This window comes from Lutjanus erythropterus, chromosome 4 (genome assembly GCF_056507025.1).
Source record: "Lutjanus erythropterus isolate fLutEry1 chromosome 4, fLutEry1.hap2, whole genome shotgun sequence".
NCBI lineage: Eukaryota > Metazoa > Chordata > Actinopteri > Lutjaniformes > Lutjanidae > Lutjanus > Lutjanus erythropterus.
This window is the reverse complement of record NC_139320.1, coordinates 744,452-757,887: the sequence shown is the minus strand read 5'-3', so window position 1 is coordinate 757,887 and position 13,436 is coordinate 744,452.

The window sequence follows — 13,436 nt, the reverse complement described above, 5'->3', positions numbered from 1 at the left end:
CTGAGTGTCCTGTATCTCAATGCAGTTGTCTGGATGCGGGCCCTCAATTCCAGTGGTGGACAAAGTACTCAACCCCAGTACTTGAGTCAAAGTATAGATACTCCTGGTCAAATATTACTCAACTACAAGTGAAAGTTGCTCAGTCAAAATTTTACTTGATTTAAAGTACTAGAGTACTTGGTTTTGAAAATACTTAAGTATTCAGAAGTACACGTTTATAAAAATACTTAAGTATTTAAAAGTACAAATTACAAAGTACATTTTCTAATATCAATACATGCTGTATTGTTTTCATGATGCATTTACAGAAGCTTGTAACTCTCTGAAACCATCTAATGATGCACTGACCTGCTTGTAGAACCACTCTGCTACACAAAGCCTATAGAAACACCTATAAACACTTCAGCATAGAAATACAATCAAAACCAAAAAGGACAGCTGTTGTCATGTTCTGATGTAACTGTATTAAAATCACCACATAAAATTAGATTGAAGCTAACTGTAAGGAGTTCTCCAAGTCTGTTAAATAACTGAGATTTCTTTCTGTCTTCAGAGGCAGTATATATACATGAATTATGTGGTATTTTTCACCCCGATTAAAACAATCCAACTTTAAAAGCTACCTGGAACAATTAATAATTATAATAACATCTTGAGATTTCATTTTGTCTTTCTCCTGCTGTCACCATTACTGCTTTTTGTTTGAATGACAGAGGGACAACTTGCTTGTTCTGGGTTATGGGTCCTGGATGATGTATTTCCACTTTTACATCAATCCAGAGGAGCTACTGTGATTGGTTTTCTTTTGTGAGGAGAGCACAGCATGTGACCAACTGCATTTTAGAAAAGAAAAACACCAACAGCTGACTTCAAAGCTCAGTCGAAAAGTAACAACAACCTTCCTAGAAATGTAGTGGAGTCAAAAGTACAATATTTGTTTTTGAAATGTAGTGGAATGAAAGTAATACGTTTCCAAAAAAACAAATACTCAAGTAAAGTACAGATACTCAAAAATGTACTTAAGTACAGTACTCAAGTAAATGTACTTTGTTACTGTCCACCACTGTTTAGGTGTAAATCTGGAACAAATAAGTAATGCGAGTTTAATATTTAAGAAATTGAGTGACTCGAACTTAAACTAACATCATTTAAACAATTTTTGATTTAAGAGCTAAGTTGATTCCAAGTTTTAGAAAACTAAATCTGGTAAATTCCCTAAGGATTCTCTAGGAGAGAGGAGGCACCATGGTAGGTTTGTGAGGCTCGTGCAAACTGCTTCTTGTAACCGGCGCCAAAAGTAAAAGACTGTGCGCCTTAGGGAGCCTTCAACGAGCTTCATGGTCAGGCCAATGGGTAGAATAAGAGGGCCCACCTTCATCCCTCTCCCCTTTCCCATAGCTTTAATGCCTTGGGGTTCATACGTTGTCTCAAGCCAGAAACGAGGCCAGTGAACAGAGGTCAAGTTGTGCAGGGGACCCACGGTGGCAACCGGACAAAGGACGGAGCCATAGCCGTAATTTTTCTGGGGGCTAAGACCCGTTAGTACAGTCCACTGATCCATGAGTGCTGCAGGCAGCAGATTAATGAACATGCTGTCGCCTGCAGGAAAGTCTCAGTTTGTGGGTCTTGATGACACAAGATGAAAATCGCCAAAACTGCCCAATCAAGGGATACACCAGTGTATCCTCAGTCTGAGCTCCTCCCAGTAAATTGCACTGCTCTCTGTTCAGCGTAAATGAAAAGAAACTAAACTTAATTGATATGTTTTTTTTTTGTTGTTGTTGCTTTTTCTGCATTTTACTGTGACACACCTAGTTTTCATACTGAAAATTATTCAGCTCTTGCAGTGAGCAAGGTGAACGAAAATTTAGAGTTGCATGTGTTGAAAATATCTGTTTGCTTAATCAATTTTAATTTTCACTGTAATCAAAGAGTACATCTAACACTTATTCCAAAATTTTAAGCACTGATAACCCTGAACTTTTGAGTTTATTGGCTCAAAAAAAAGTTAGCTTTACTCTAGTACTTGCCTAACTTACTCAGGTTTACAGTGAATAAATATTAAATAATAACAACAACAACAACAACAACAACAACAATAATAATAATAAATAATAAATAATAAATAATAAACAACCAGCCAAAAAGCTGGTATTTCTTTTTCCTTTTTTTGTAATTTTTTTTCATAGCACCTGTTCATAGAAGCAAAAAAGAAAAGACATTTGAGGAAAGTATCTTTATCCCTGAATTGCACCTCAGTGGCGAACCGTGACAATTAGAGCTGGGACTTCAGTTCAGCCAAAACTTTGCCAGACACCAAAAATGCAGCAAAATGGAAAAGGATTTTGCTGGAATAAGGGGGAGGCCGCAGTTAGCTCATGACATGTTTGTACTATATACAAACCATGCCATACGTGTCATATACGTGCCATATATAAACTCCACTTGAGGGCAGCAAACACCACACAATAATAGCTGAACAAGAGTTTTCTGTACTAAAACTTTACTGCTGTTACTGTTACTATTGTTTGGGTAAGTTATAATTAAGTTTGTGTTTAATATTAAGAGCTGTACTAATGGATAAGGATCATGAGTCTCCAGTTTTATTTTTTCTGTCTACTAACACAGCTCTGTCTGCTGTCCTGTGCTGTGCTGTTAGGAGAAACTTTAATGAAGAAAATTCAAGTGTCTGAAAATTCTTTTCTAACAGACACCGGGATGAGCGCAATTTCAGTCCCGGACATGCAGATCCTCCACTACACCACGAAAGTCTGCCTTAAACAAGTCAGTACTATCAAGTCAGCCACCGAGCAACAGCGTTGGTCTCGATGGCTTAGTCACCAGCAAGATATCACTGACCTTCAAGAAGGCCTAAGGCAGGGGTCAGCAAACCCATGGCTCTGGAGCTGCAAGCAGCTCTTCAGCCTCCTTGTAGTGGCTCCCTCTGGCTTTGACAGAAAAAAAAGAAAAGAAAGAAAATGAATAACAGTTATTTCTTAATTTAACTTTGATTTATTTCATTTTTATTTATTTTGTTGCACAGTTATCTTGGAGTTTGAGGTGATACTAATTTTAAAAAGTTTTAATAATCTGTCAACTAAAATATGCATCACATCCACGTCTATCCACGCCTTTACCTGCAGGGGGCTTCTTGAGTGTGCGATCCCCGCCCTCGGTAAGCCAACCATGAATAAATCCAAAAAAAGAAAAGTCTCAGAGGAAAATAGAGAGTTTAATTCTGCGTGGACATATTCCTTTGCCTTAACTGCCAGCGATGCTGGCTTACCTGTGTGCTTGATATGTGGCGAGAAATTAGCAAACCAAAAAAAATGTAACGTTGAAAGACATTTTCAGAGCAAGCATTTGCTGAAAAGTACAAAACAGGAAATTGTTCAGAAAATTAAAGAAGTGCCTCTCTCTGCGAAGACCGTCAAGGACAGGGCCATTAAAATGGCATCAAACATCACCAGTAAGCAAATTAATGACATCAATTCAGCTCAAGCATATTCAATTGCCTGTGATGAGTCAAGTGATGTAACAGCACTGTTATGCAGATGTGTAAACTCTGATGGGTTGCAGGAAGAACTGATTGAACTTATAACGCTAAAAGGCCAAACATGGGGGGAGGACATTTGTGAGGCTGTTGTGAGTTGCCTAAAAGCCAAAGGAAAAAAAAAACACTCACCTGGTGTCAGTGGCAACTGACAGTAGTATGAGAGGAGCACAGAAGGGCTTTGTGAATTTACTTCAGAAGTCACTGGATCGAAAGCTGCTGACGTTTCACTGCATCTTGCACCCAGAAGCACTGTGTGCTCAAACAGCATTTGGGGAAAGATTCAGCGAGTTCAGAAAGGGAAAAAAACACTCTGTCCTTCCCTGTCACACCCCTGGACATGGACCCATCCCTGCTGAACATTTCTGCATTCGCAAGAGTAATTCAGCCCGATCTTGAAATTGAACTGGCCGACATAGCGGATAAAGACTTATGGGTGTCCAAGTTCAAAAGCCTGACAGCGGATCTTGAAAAAGTCATCTGTCAGAAGGCCGTTCTCGCTAAAGAGCACTAATGGAGTGATATTGAAACCCCCCCCAAACCCGACAAACTTGTTTTTGAAACATGAAATGCCATTCCTGACACTTATATGAACATGAAAAACAATTTGAAGTCCTGTCCATCTTTGGCTCAACATACTTATGTGAGCATGAAGCATGAACTTCATAAATTCCAAATATCGCTCCCACCTCACAGATGAAAATCAAGTCAGATTAAATAGGTGAGAACACTAGCATTTAATAGGTTATTGCTTTTCAGAAAAACATTTATTTTAGACCCGGAGCTGATGTAGTTTTGTTTGTATGTTCAGGTGCTTTGGTGCTGATTGCTGTACGTGGCTGAGGAAAACAAAAACAGAAAAGGATGACAGCACACTGAAATGGACTTCACTATGTTTTATTTATATTAAAGTGGGCTAGTTTTTATTTTATTAATTTTACACAAATAGGCACGCATAGTTCAGTGTTTAATTCATTTCAAAGTAGGCCTACACATGCACACTAAACTTCTGTTTGGGGTTTTCCTTCATTATAACAGGTAAAAATAGAAAAAGAATAAAATTTATAAAATTTTATAAGCTGTGTATATATATATATATATATATATATATATATATATATATATATATATATATATATATATATATATAATCACTCTTTAAAAAACTGCCGCTTACACAACAATTTCTCGTTTGTTAAAAGTGCAGTAATCCATATTAGTGAATTATTACAAAGTAAAAAATTATCACCACTTAATTAATCAACACTTTTTAACCTTCTTTTAACTGATTGTTCTGATTTTCTAGATGGCAAACTCAGATCTCACCCTCAGTGTCATCAACCCAGGTTCTAGCAACAGCAGGCAGCTATTCAGTTTTCAGTGAAAAGGCTGTGATAAATTCACTGTACACTACCTACCTAGCACCAAACAGCAGAAATTTGGTGCAGACCAAAACACAAATAAAGTGAATACAAAGTGATATTTGTCAGGTGGACCCCACCACCACCAACACCTGTCAGGACAAGCGGTTGTGGATGGATGGAATACTTTTTCTGAATCTAACTACTTCAAATTGGTATTTCTAAAGTGTTATATCATGACAGAATTTAAGTACAGGCCCTCACACTAAGAGCTGAAATGATTTGGTTAATCATATATGAAATGTCAGACATTTGTGAAAATACTCCTTAGATTATATTTCTTTATATTTGTGTATATATGCTGTATGTGTGTGTAGCCCTGTGTTGTTCAATCATAAAAAATGGCATTGATACTTTTTAAATATTTTGTTGATCTTATTTTATCACACTGAAAATAATTAAAATGCTATTACTGGTGTTACGGTTCTCAATTCCTTTTGTCAGACAGTTACTTGATGTTGCGCAGTTGCCTATTTACGTCACAGGGTGGTACTGTTGCGCTGCCTGTTCTGCAGTTGATCTGGTGATTCGCTCTGTTTATCCCTTCCAGGGCACCGTAGTGTTGGGATTTGCTCCGTGTAGGACGCCATGTTTTTCAAAGTTTATTTTCGCTTGCTCCGCAAGGTAAGCATTGGATCAGTATCCTACATTATGTCTAAACGTTAGCACTAAAACCACCCATCCTGTTCACTGGTTCATGTGTACATGTTGGGTGAAAGTCCGCCATGTGTTTCAGTGATAATTGGCCGTGTTTTTAACAGTTTGTGAGTGAGTTTGTGACACAGTGAGGTGTGGCTATGAACGTGGCTAGCATGCTGTATATGAGTAGACAATTGACTGTAATCTAGACAGGATGGAGCATTCATTTTTTGTGTCTACCTAGTTATTAAGTTGAGAATGTAATGTTATGTTGGTCATTTGTTCTTTTCAGAATGCTGTATGTAATTAAATTAGACTGATATTTATTTTCATGTGACGTATAATTTTTTCTATTTTTTGCTGGGTAAGAAATTGTAAAATAAAACCACTTGATGATATGGTAAAGACTGGCTTTGTAGACAGGGGATACATATTTTGGCAGACTGAAAATACAGCCTGACAGAATGTGTGTCCCCGCATGATGGGGGATACATATTTTGACAGACTGACTGAACAAGTCTTCATAATGAAAACATGTCCTTAACGAAGAAAGGAAAACATATTATTGCATTCGTGCAATAAACCTTGACAACAAGCACTGAAGAATAAAAACATTTATTTTGATACATGAGCCATGTAAAACTTTTTAAAGTCTCCTTGAGAGAACAGCAGTAATCACACGACAAATTATACAATCCACATATTGCTATATTTCATTATATCATTGAGCATAGTAACGTCCATCTTTACTGTACTCTACTGTTCACCTTTACTGTTTACAGTTCAAATTAAACAGCCCTGACTCATTTAATACTGGTTTACAGCTAAATCCTGTTCTGTATCACATAAAAGACAGAAGCACGTGACAAAACAGAACAAACAGAAGATACAGTAACACACAAATTACTACGTACTTTGCTGTATCAATTCAAAGATTTCATGAGATGATCACAAAGCAACGATGGGCTTGTCCTTTGCCACAACTCGTTGCATTCATGCCAAATTTGCCAGTGAGACTAAACTATCAGGTTATTTCTGTGTTTTTGGAATGTTTCTTTTTTTTCATCCCAGAGGAATTATACATTTGCTTGTCCTATATTATGTTTTTGCCACGCAATGTTTTGTGTCACCGTGTTTTTCACTTTAACACTTTGTGTGCATACTTATGTTCCAGGAGTTTGCTGCTGCGTGTAAAATACAGAGTGGCAAGTGTGTTATCACCATTAAGGTAAGCTGCTTCCATGTGATGTAGCTTAAGTATGACTATAAAAATATTGGTTCTTTCTTTGTCAGAACAGGCTATTGGCATCATATACTCAGGCCTAGAATGAGGTCATTTTTAGGAGAAGTCACTTTGGCCTATGATGAATTCAAATTTATTGGGGCTTTCTGGCCAAATTGTAGGGCACAAAAGTGCACAAACAGTAGGTGGTAATTACACTGTATATAGATGAAACAGTTTTAGCTGATAATTAGCTAGATGAGCTACTGTAAATAACCAACACAAACACCCATTATTAGACTGTAAACCATTAATCAAACCAATGAATAAATGCAGTCAATCAGACAATTTAAAGGCTAATTTTATGTTTCACTAGTATAAAAGTATCAGTTCTTTTTGTTGTGTTGTGTACCTTCAGTAGTGAGTGACAGGTAAACACACACAAAGGGCAACCATTCATTGCATACTGCAGTTAGAAACTGACAATAATTAGCTGATAATTAACCTGATCAGCCACAAAGTAATTGATACACAAATTATTAAACCATTAACCAACCAACATGATTAGACCAACTGTATGATTAGAATTGTGTCGATTGCAGTGTCCATGGCCAATTCCACTCTATTTAAAGTCTGACCTTTGCAACATCTCAGTGAAAGCCATGTATCTCTCCTCTGAATATCTGGAGCGGTACTCACAAACATTCTAAAAAATGAAAAAAAAAGGAGGGACAGAAATTTTTATCTTGGTGAGGAGGTGTGGTTGACGCTGTTGCTGGGTATGACTTATTCTTTTAAAAGGTGTGATTGGTTAATCCAAAAAATAGGACAGATAGAATTTAGTCTCTATTAGGGCTGAACAATTAATCAAAATTTTGTCACAATTTCAATATGTTCTGCTGCAATTTTCAAATCACAGGATGCACAACATTTTTTAAAGGCAAAATTAAGGTCAAAATACCATTTTAAATAAATATTGTGGTGCTGCAGAGGTGTACTGGCCAACACATCATTCTCTAGTTTAGTGCAGATCCCTGAAAATAACACACCATAATCATTTTAATGTGTTTTTCAACTGAGAATAATGTAAAAAATATCCTTTCTTTCAATATTACAAATCCTTTTGCAATAGCAAAATCAATCAAAATAATTGCAACTAGATATTTCTTAAAATTTGTTCAGCCCTAGCCCCTATTAAGACATGGTGTAATTATGAACACTATTTAACCCTCAATAACACCCATGGACATTTTTTTCCTTTTGGATTTTAATTTTTCCATCATTTTGGCTGTGTTAATGCATATTGCATACACTTTGGTCAGGTTGTGTATTTTTGTGTTAATTTAGACACTTAAACTTCATATGCTATGATATCTCTAAAATAAACTGTGTAATGAAAATGTTCCCCAATTTACATCCAGAAGATATTTTTGTCCCCTTGACTAGTGGCAAAACTGCGATTTTTGATCCCATTGCCATTGGAGCATAAAAGCATGTTTGGGTTTTTTTTTTGGCTCTCATCCTGCAGTCTTCAAAGTTGTTTTTGTATGTCTGCTGTTAACTATACTTGATGTGAATGTGGACTTAGAGAAATTAAATGTGAGCTTTGAGCTTTACTTGTAGTAAAGTTCAAAGTCCCTCAATAATCCACAGTCAAACATTCACTCATTCATCTCATTCATGTAAACAGACAGCTGCATGAAGGACACAGGTGCAAGAAAAACAGAAAAACACAAAGTCTGAGAGTCCATGAGTTTACACACACACACAAAGTCTCTCTCTCTCTCTCTCTCTCTCTCTCTCTCTCTCTCTCTCTCTCTCTCTCTCTCTCTCTCTCTCTCTCTCTGTCTCTGTCTCTCTGACTCTCTCTGTGTGTGTAGCTGTTATCAGCGGTCAGTTTGTCTGCTGCGCACATGACGTGACCATCGTGCAGAACTCGTGTGTGACAATGACGGGCACAGAATCAGATATGTGACGCTGACCGGCCGGTCACCGGTCAGGGCAGGTCATGCTGAAAACCGGCCGGTTCTGGTCGATCGGTGCATCCCTAATATGTGCTGTACTTATTAAGGAATGCACAAGGGTTAAGATAATATCTTTTGAATAAATTGTAAGCCATACTGTAAAAGTAGCTTACAAAATATAGCAGTAGCTATTAGGGATGGGCATCAAGACCCGGTTTTACTTTAGAACCAGTTCCAAAATTACGATTACTCCAGAATCATTAAGAATTGAGATTTCCAATTCCACTATTGATTCCCATGTGCAAATTTAATGCATCTGAAGTCACAGACTCAAACTTTTCCCAACTTGGTTTTTGTTTTCTCTGCACCTGGGTCCTTGATACACATGTATGCATTACACGGAGTGCACGTGTGATTGATGTTATCGAGTGGCTTTGAACTTACCTACATCAGCATTAAGCTCACATTGTATTTCTGTGGTTCACATCCACATGAAGCAGAGTGAATGCAAACATGCAATGAGGACCACTAACTCATATAGTTTTACCCCTACAAAGATGCACACATGTACACACACTCACGCACACACACCACATAGCGGGTGAGGGAGGTACCCATCACCTGTTCAGGCCCAGATTCTTTAACTTGCTGATGAGCCTGAAGGGCCCTATGGTGTTACACCCTGAACTGTAGTCCACAAACAGCACTCTCACATATGTAATATGATAATTTTCTTTTTTTTCAATAACAGGACAAGCTGTGGCATGTAGCAAGAACAAAGCACAGAAGAGGGGGCTATGCACCAGGGGCTATGCAGTAAGGACTTTAGTGTTGCATATGGGGCATGTGCACTACCAGGTAAGCAACTCGAGAGCCCCAAGATAAGGGATGGGCCTTGACACCCTGTTAACCCACTTAAGAACCAATTCCAAAAGTACAATTCCATCAATGGCTTTACACATATGCGTGTATTTTTGGCCCAAACCTACTGCTACATAGCCTTTCTCTACAATGTTGAACACAAATTGAAGCATTGCTATTACTTCTTAAGCGAATATAAAGAAATGGTAAAATAAAGCAGTGACCTAAAAGTATAAACAGCATCACAGGTGAGAAACTAAACTTGAATCCACAGTCATTCATTTAGAGGTTAGAAAGTATTGAGAGCCTAAGGTGATAGTTTACCCACAAATTAAATTTCTCCTGATATCTACTCATCCCTGTGCTGATGTGAGGATGGGTGAAGATCTCCAGTTCACAAAACACTCCTGGAGCTTCAGTGGAAAACAGTGTTGCGGCCAAACTTAGTACAATGGTAGTGAATGGTGACCAGTTTTAAAATGTAGAAAAAGAACACAAAAAACCCCACAAAATGTCTCCATACTCTTTGTGTGGTGTAGCCCAAGTGTCCGTAAGCTGCAACCTTAAAATTTGACCCAAAAAGACGCCATATTTTTAGACTAAATGTCAACTGTAACCTCTCAGACCGGAGTTGCTTGCACACGCCTAAAGTGGGTACACAAGCTCTTGCCCAAGCGGTGCAACACGAGATATACAAGGTCTTGCGATACTTTCATACCTGTGTTTACATGCTACCTGGAAGCAACTCAGACAGAGCGAGATCTTCTCAGAAATAGTTACTTGTTATGCGTACAGTTGACTTTGCAAACTCTCAACCAAAAAGAAAATGTCCAAGGACCGATATAGAAGAGGAACATCATTTCTTTGCTGCAGCTACACCACTTGGGCAAGAGCTTGTGTACCTGCTTCAGGTGTGTGCACAGTTCCGGGCTGAGAGGCTACAGATGACATTTAGGCTAAAAACATGGTGTAAATGGCATGAGTGAAATTTCATTTTTGGGTGAACTATCACTTTAACACACACACTTCTTCAGACCACTGTCTCTGCTCTCATGCACAGACAGGAGCTCAGTCTGACAACACACGCTAGCTTGAGGGCAAAGATGGGGGGTCAGAGATGCTGAGGTCGAGATATATTCCAAGCACAGTGTCTTGGACGAGAGTGATGCAGCGTGGCCCGGTGTGTTTTAGCCTTTAGTGATAATGGCCATAGAATGGTCAGAAAATTTCATAGAATGTAGTCTCCATCAAGACATGGTGTAATTATGAGTGAGTATTAAAGGACAACTTTGGAAATTTTCAACCTTAGCCTTGATTGAGACAGCTCGTTTTGAAATTGGTCCAGTATTGAGGAAGGCAGATGCAGCTGGCAGCTGCAAAATAAGTACAACAGTATACATTGGACAAATGCGCCCCGTGCATTGAAAGTGCTTTTTTTCACCACAGACCTGCTCAGATCGCCAGTTTTATCTCTGTCAACAGCATGCGAAGCGTCTGTCTTACCCTTCACTTGCTCCGGGCTGTGTGTAACAAAATCTCACGGGATCTTTGCTTGTTACCGGAAAAAAACAGAGGAGCCATGACTTGTAAAAGTCAGTTGGTTGTCCCATAGTACAGGTGAGAGTTTACTAGGCCGATTGAAGTGTCATGGCTAAATATTTACCTGATTTGGAGAATGTAGATGAGACCTTTGATTTCAGTGGCTGCCAGTACTTATTTGAGCCCGAGTATACGGATGAGGAGTTTGAGTTCCTACAAAGAAAGAGCGGATGAGGATAGAGAGAGAGGGGCAACGGGCAGATGAGGGTGAAGCAGCTGCTGCATGTCTGTGAATCTGTGAAGACTGGTTGTGCTCCTGTGAATGCTGTGACTCTATACCCACATGTCTGTGTTGTAACAAGTGGGACCTGTTGCCCAGTATTTATGGTCTTGATGTGTCCAGGGATGATAGAGAAATTAGTCAACGCTGTGTAACCACTGTGGTGGGAAAATTATTCACCAAACTGGTCACTGTTGTTCCTCTTAGTTATTTCTGATGTTCTGTCAGGCACTAACTGGTTACTCGTCCTTGGACACACAGTTGTTCTCTCTTTGGAAGAACAACTTCTGATAACACAATCACATCCCGACTCTCCCGATAAGCACTTCAGGTCCATCCTGACCCAACCTCCTTCATCTCCTAACCCTGTAAAACAGATTTACATTCTTGACTCATTATCAGTTCCTTTTTCACTTTGTGTGTGACTGTGTACTGATCCTTTGCAAAGCTTGATTAAAACACCAGAAAGACAATCTTGGTCATTGGGGTCTGTCTTAATTTTCAGATTTTCCACCACACCACCTTACAGGATTTCCGCCCTCTGACCAGCAGGGCAGTGCTGGATACCTTCTTTCATGTGCCCAAAATAAATTGGAGGCAACCAAAACCACATCGACCAAATGATTAGCTATCCATTGAGTAAGTATAAATAATATGTCTTCATGCATGTAATATCTGTACCTAGAATTATTTGACAGATGCGCCTTTTCTGTTGCATGCATTAGTTTGCCCTCAGACATTTCTAAATCATCTTAACCCTTTCCTTTCGTCCAGCCAGTACAGACTTGCAGCCTATCATGTGGTGCTGGAGTGGGCTGTCAGAGAATGTCTTGTTTATGGTAACAGAAGAGTGCTGCCAAGCTGGATCATCACTGCTATCAGAAGCAAGTACCCATTACCCACTGGCACTTACAGCAGGTTCAAGGAGGCACATGTTCAGAACACATCTACTGATGAATGACTTTTCAATAATTGTACTCTTGACTGCACTGCTGAGCAGTCTACAAACTGTTCCAGTCTTTAGAGACACTAGCAGATCCTGCATAAATCTTGCACACTGTAAGTATTTACAGTACAAAATCATCCCCTCCATATATGCAGGGGTGGACAGTAAGAAAGTACATTTACTTGAGTACTGTACTTCACTTGAGTATTTGTTTTTCTGGAAACAAATATCGTACTCTTGTACGATTGTACCACATTTCTAGAAAGGTTGTCATTACTTTGAAGTCAGCTGTTGTTGTTTCTTCTTTTCTAAAATGCGACTGGCCCCATGCTGTGTTCCTCACAGAAGGAAACCAAGTACAGTACCCACTCTTAACTGGGATTGATGCAAAAGCAGAAATGCGTCATCCAGGCACTCTGTAACAAGCCCAAGCAAGCACTCCCTCTTTCATTCCAACAAAACTCAGTAATGATGACGGCAGGAGAAAGACAAAATGAAATCTCAAGATGTTGTTAGAATTAGAAAAAGATAAATAATTTCAGGTAGGCTTTTAATGTTGGATTGTTTTTATTTGGGTGAAAAATACCACACAATTATACTGCCCCTGAAGCCAGAAAGAAATCTCAGTTATATAACAGACTTGGAGAACTTCCTTGGCTTCAATCTGATTTTATGCTGTGATTTTAACAGTTACATCAGAAAAAATGACAATAGCTGTCCTTTTTGTTTTTGATTGCATTTCTATGCTGAAGTTTTTATAGTGTTTCATCATGGTCAGAGCACCATTGTGGTGGTTTTAGAGAGTTTCAAGGTTCAAACAATAAGCAGTGTATATAGAAATGAACTTTGTAATGTGTACTTTTGGATACTTAAGGTTTTTTTATCATTAATTTTTTATTGGAACAATAACAAATAGGCTAAAAGCCAGTCCAGCAAATTGCCATTTTACATTTTAGGTTTATGTACCCCCAGCCCTCAACCTCTTTCCCTATCCCTTCTTGCCCCCTACCC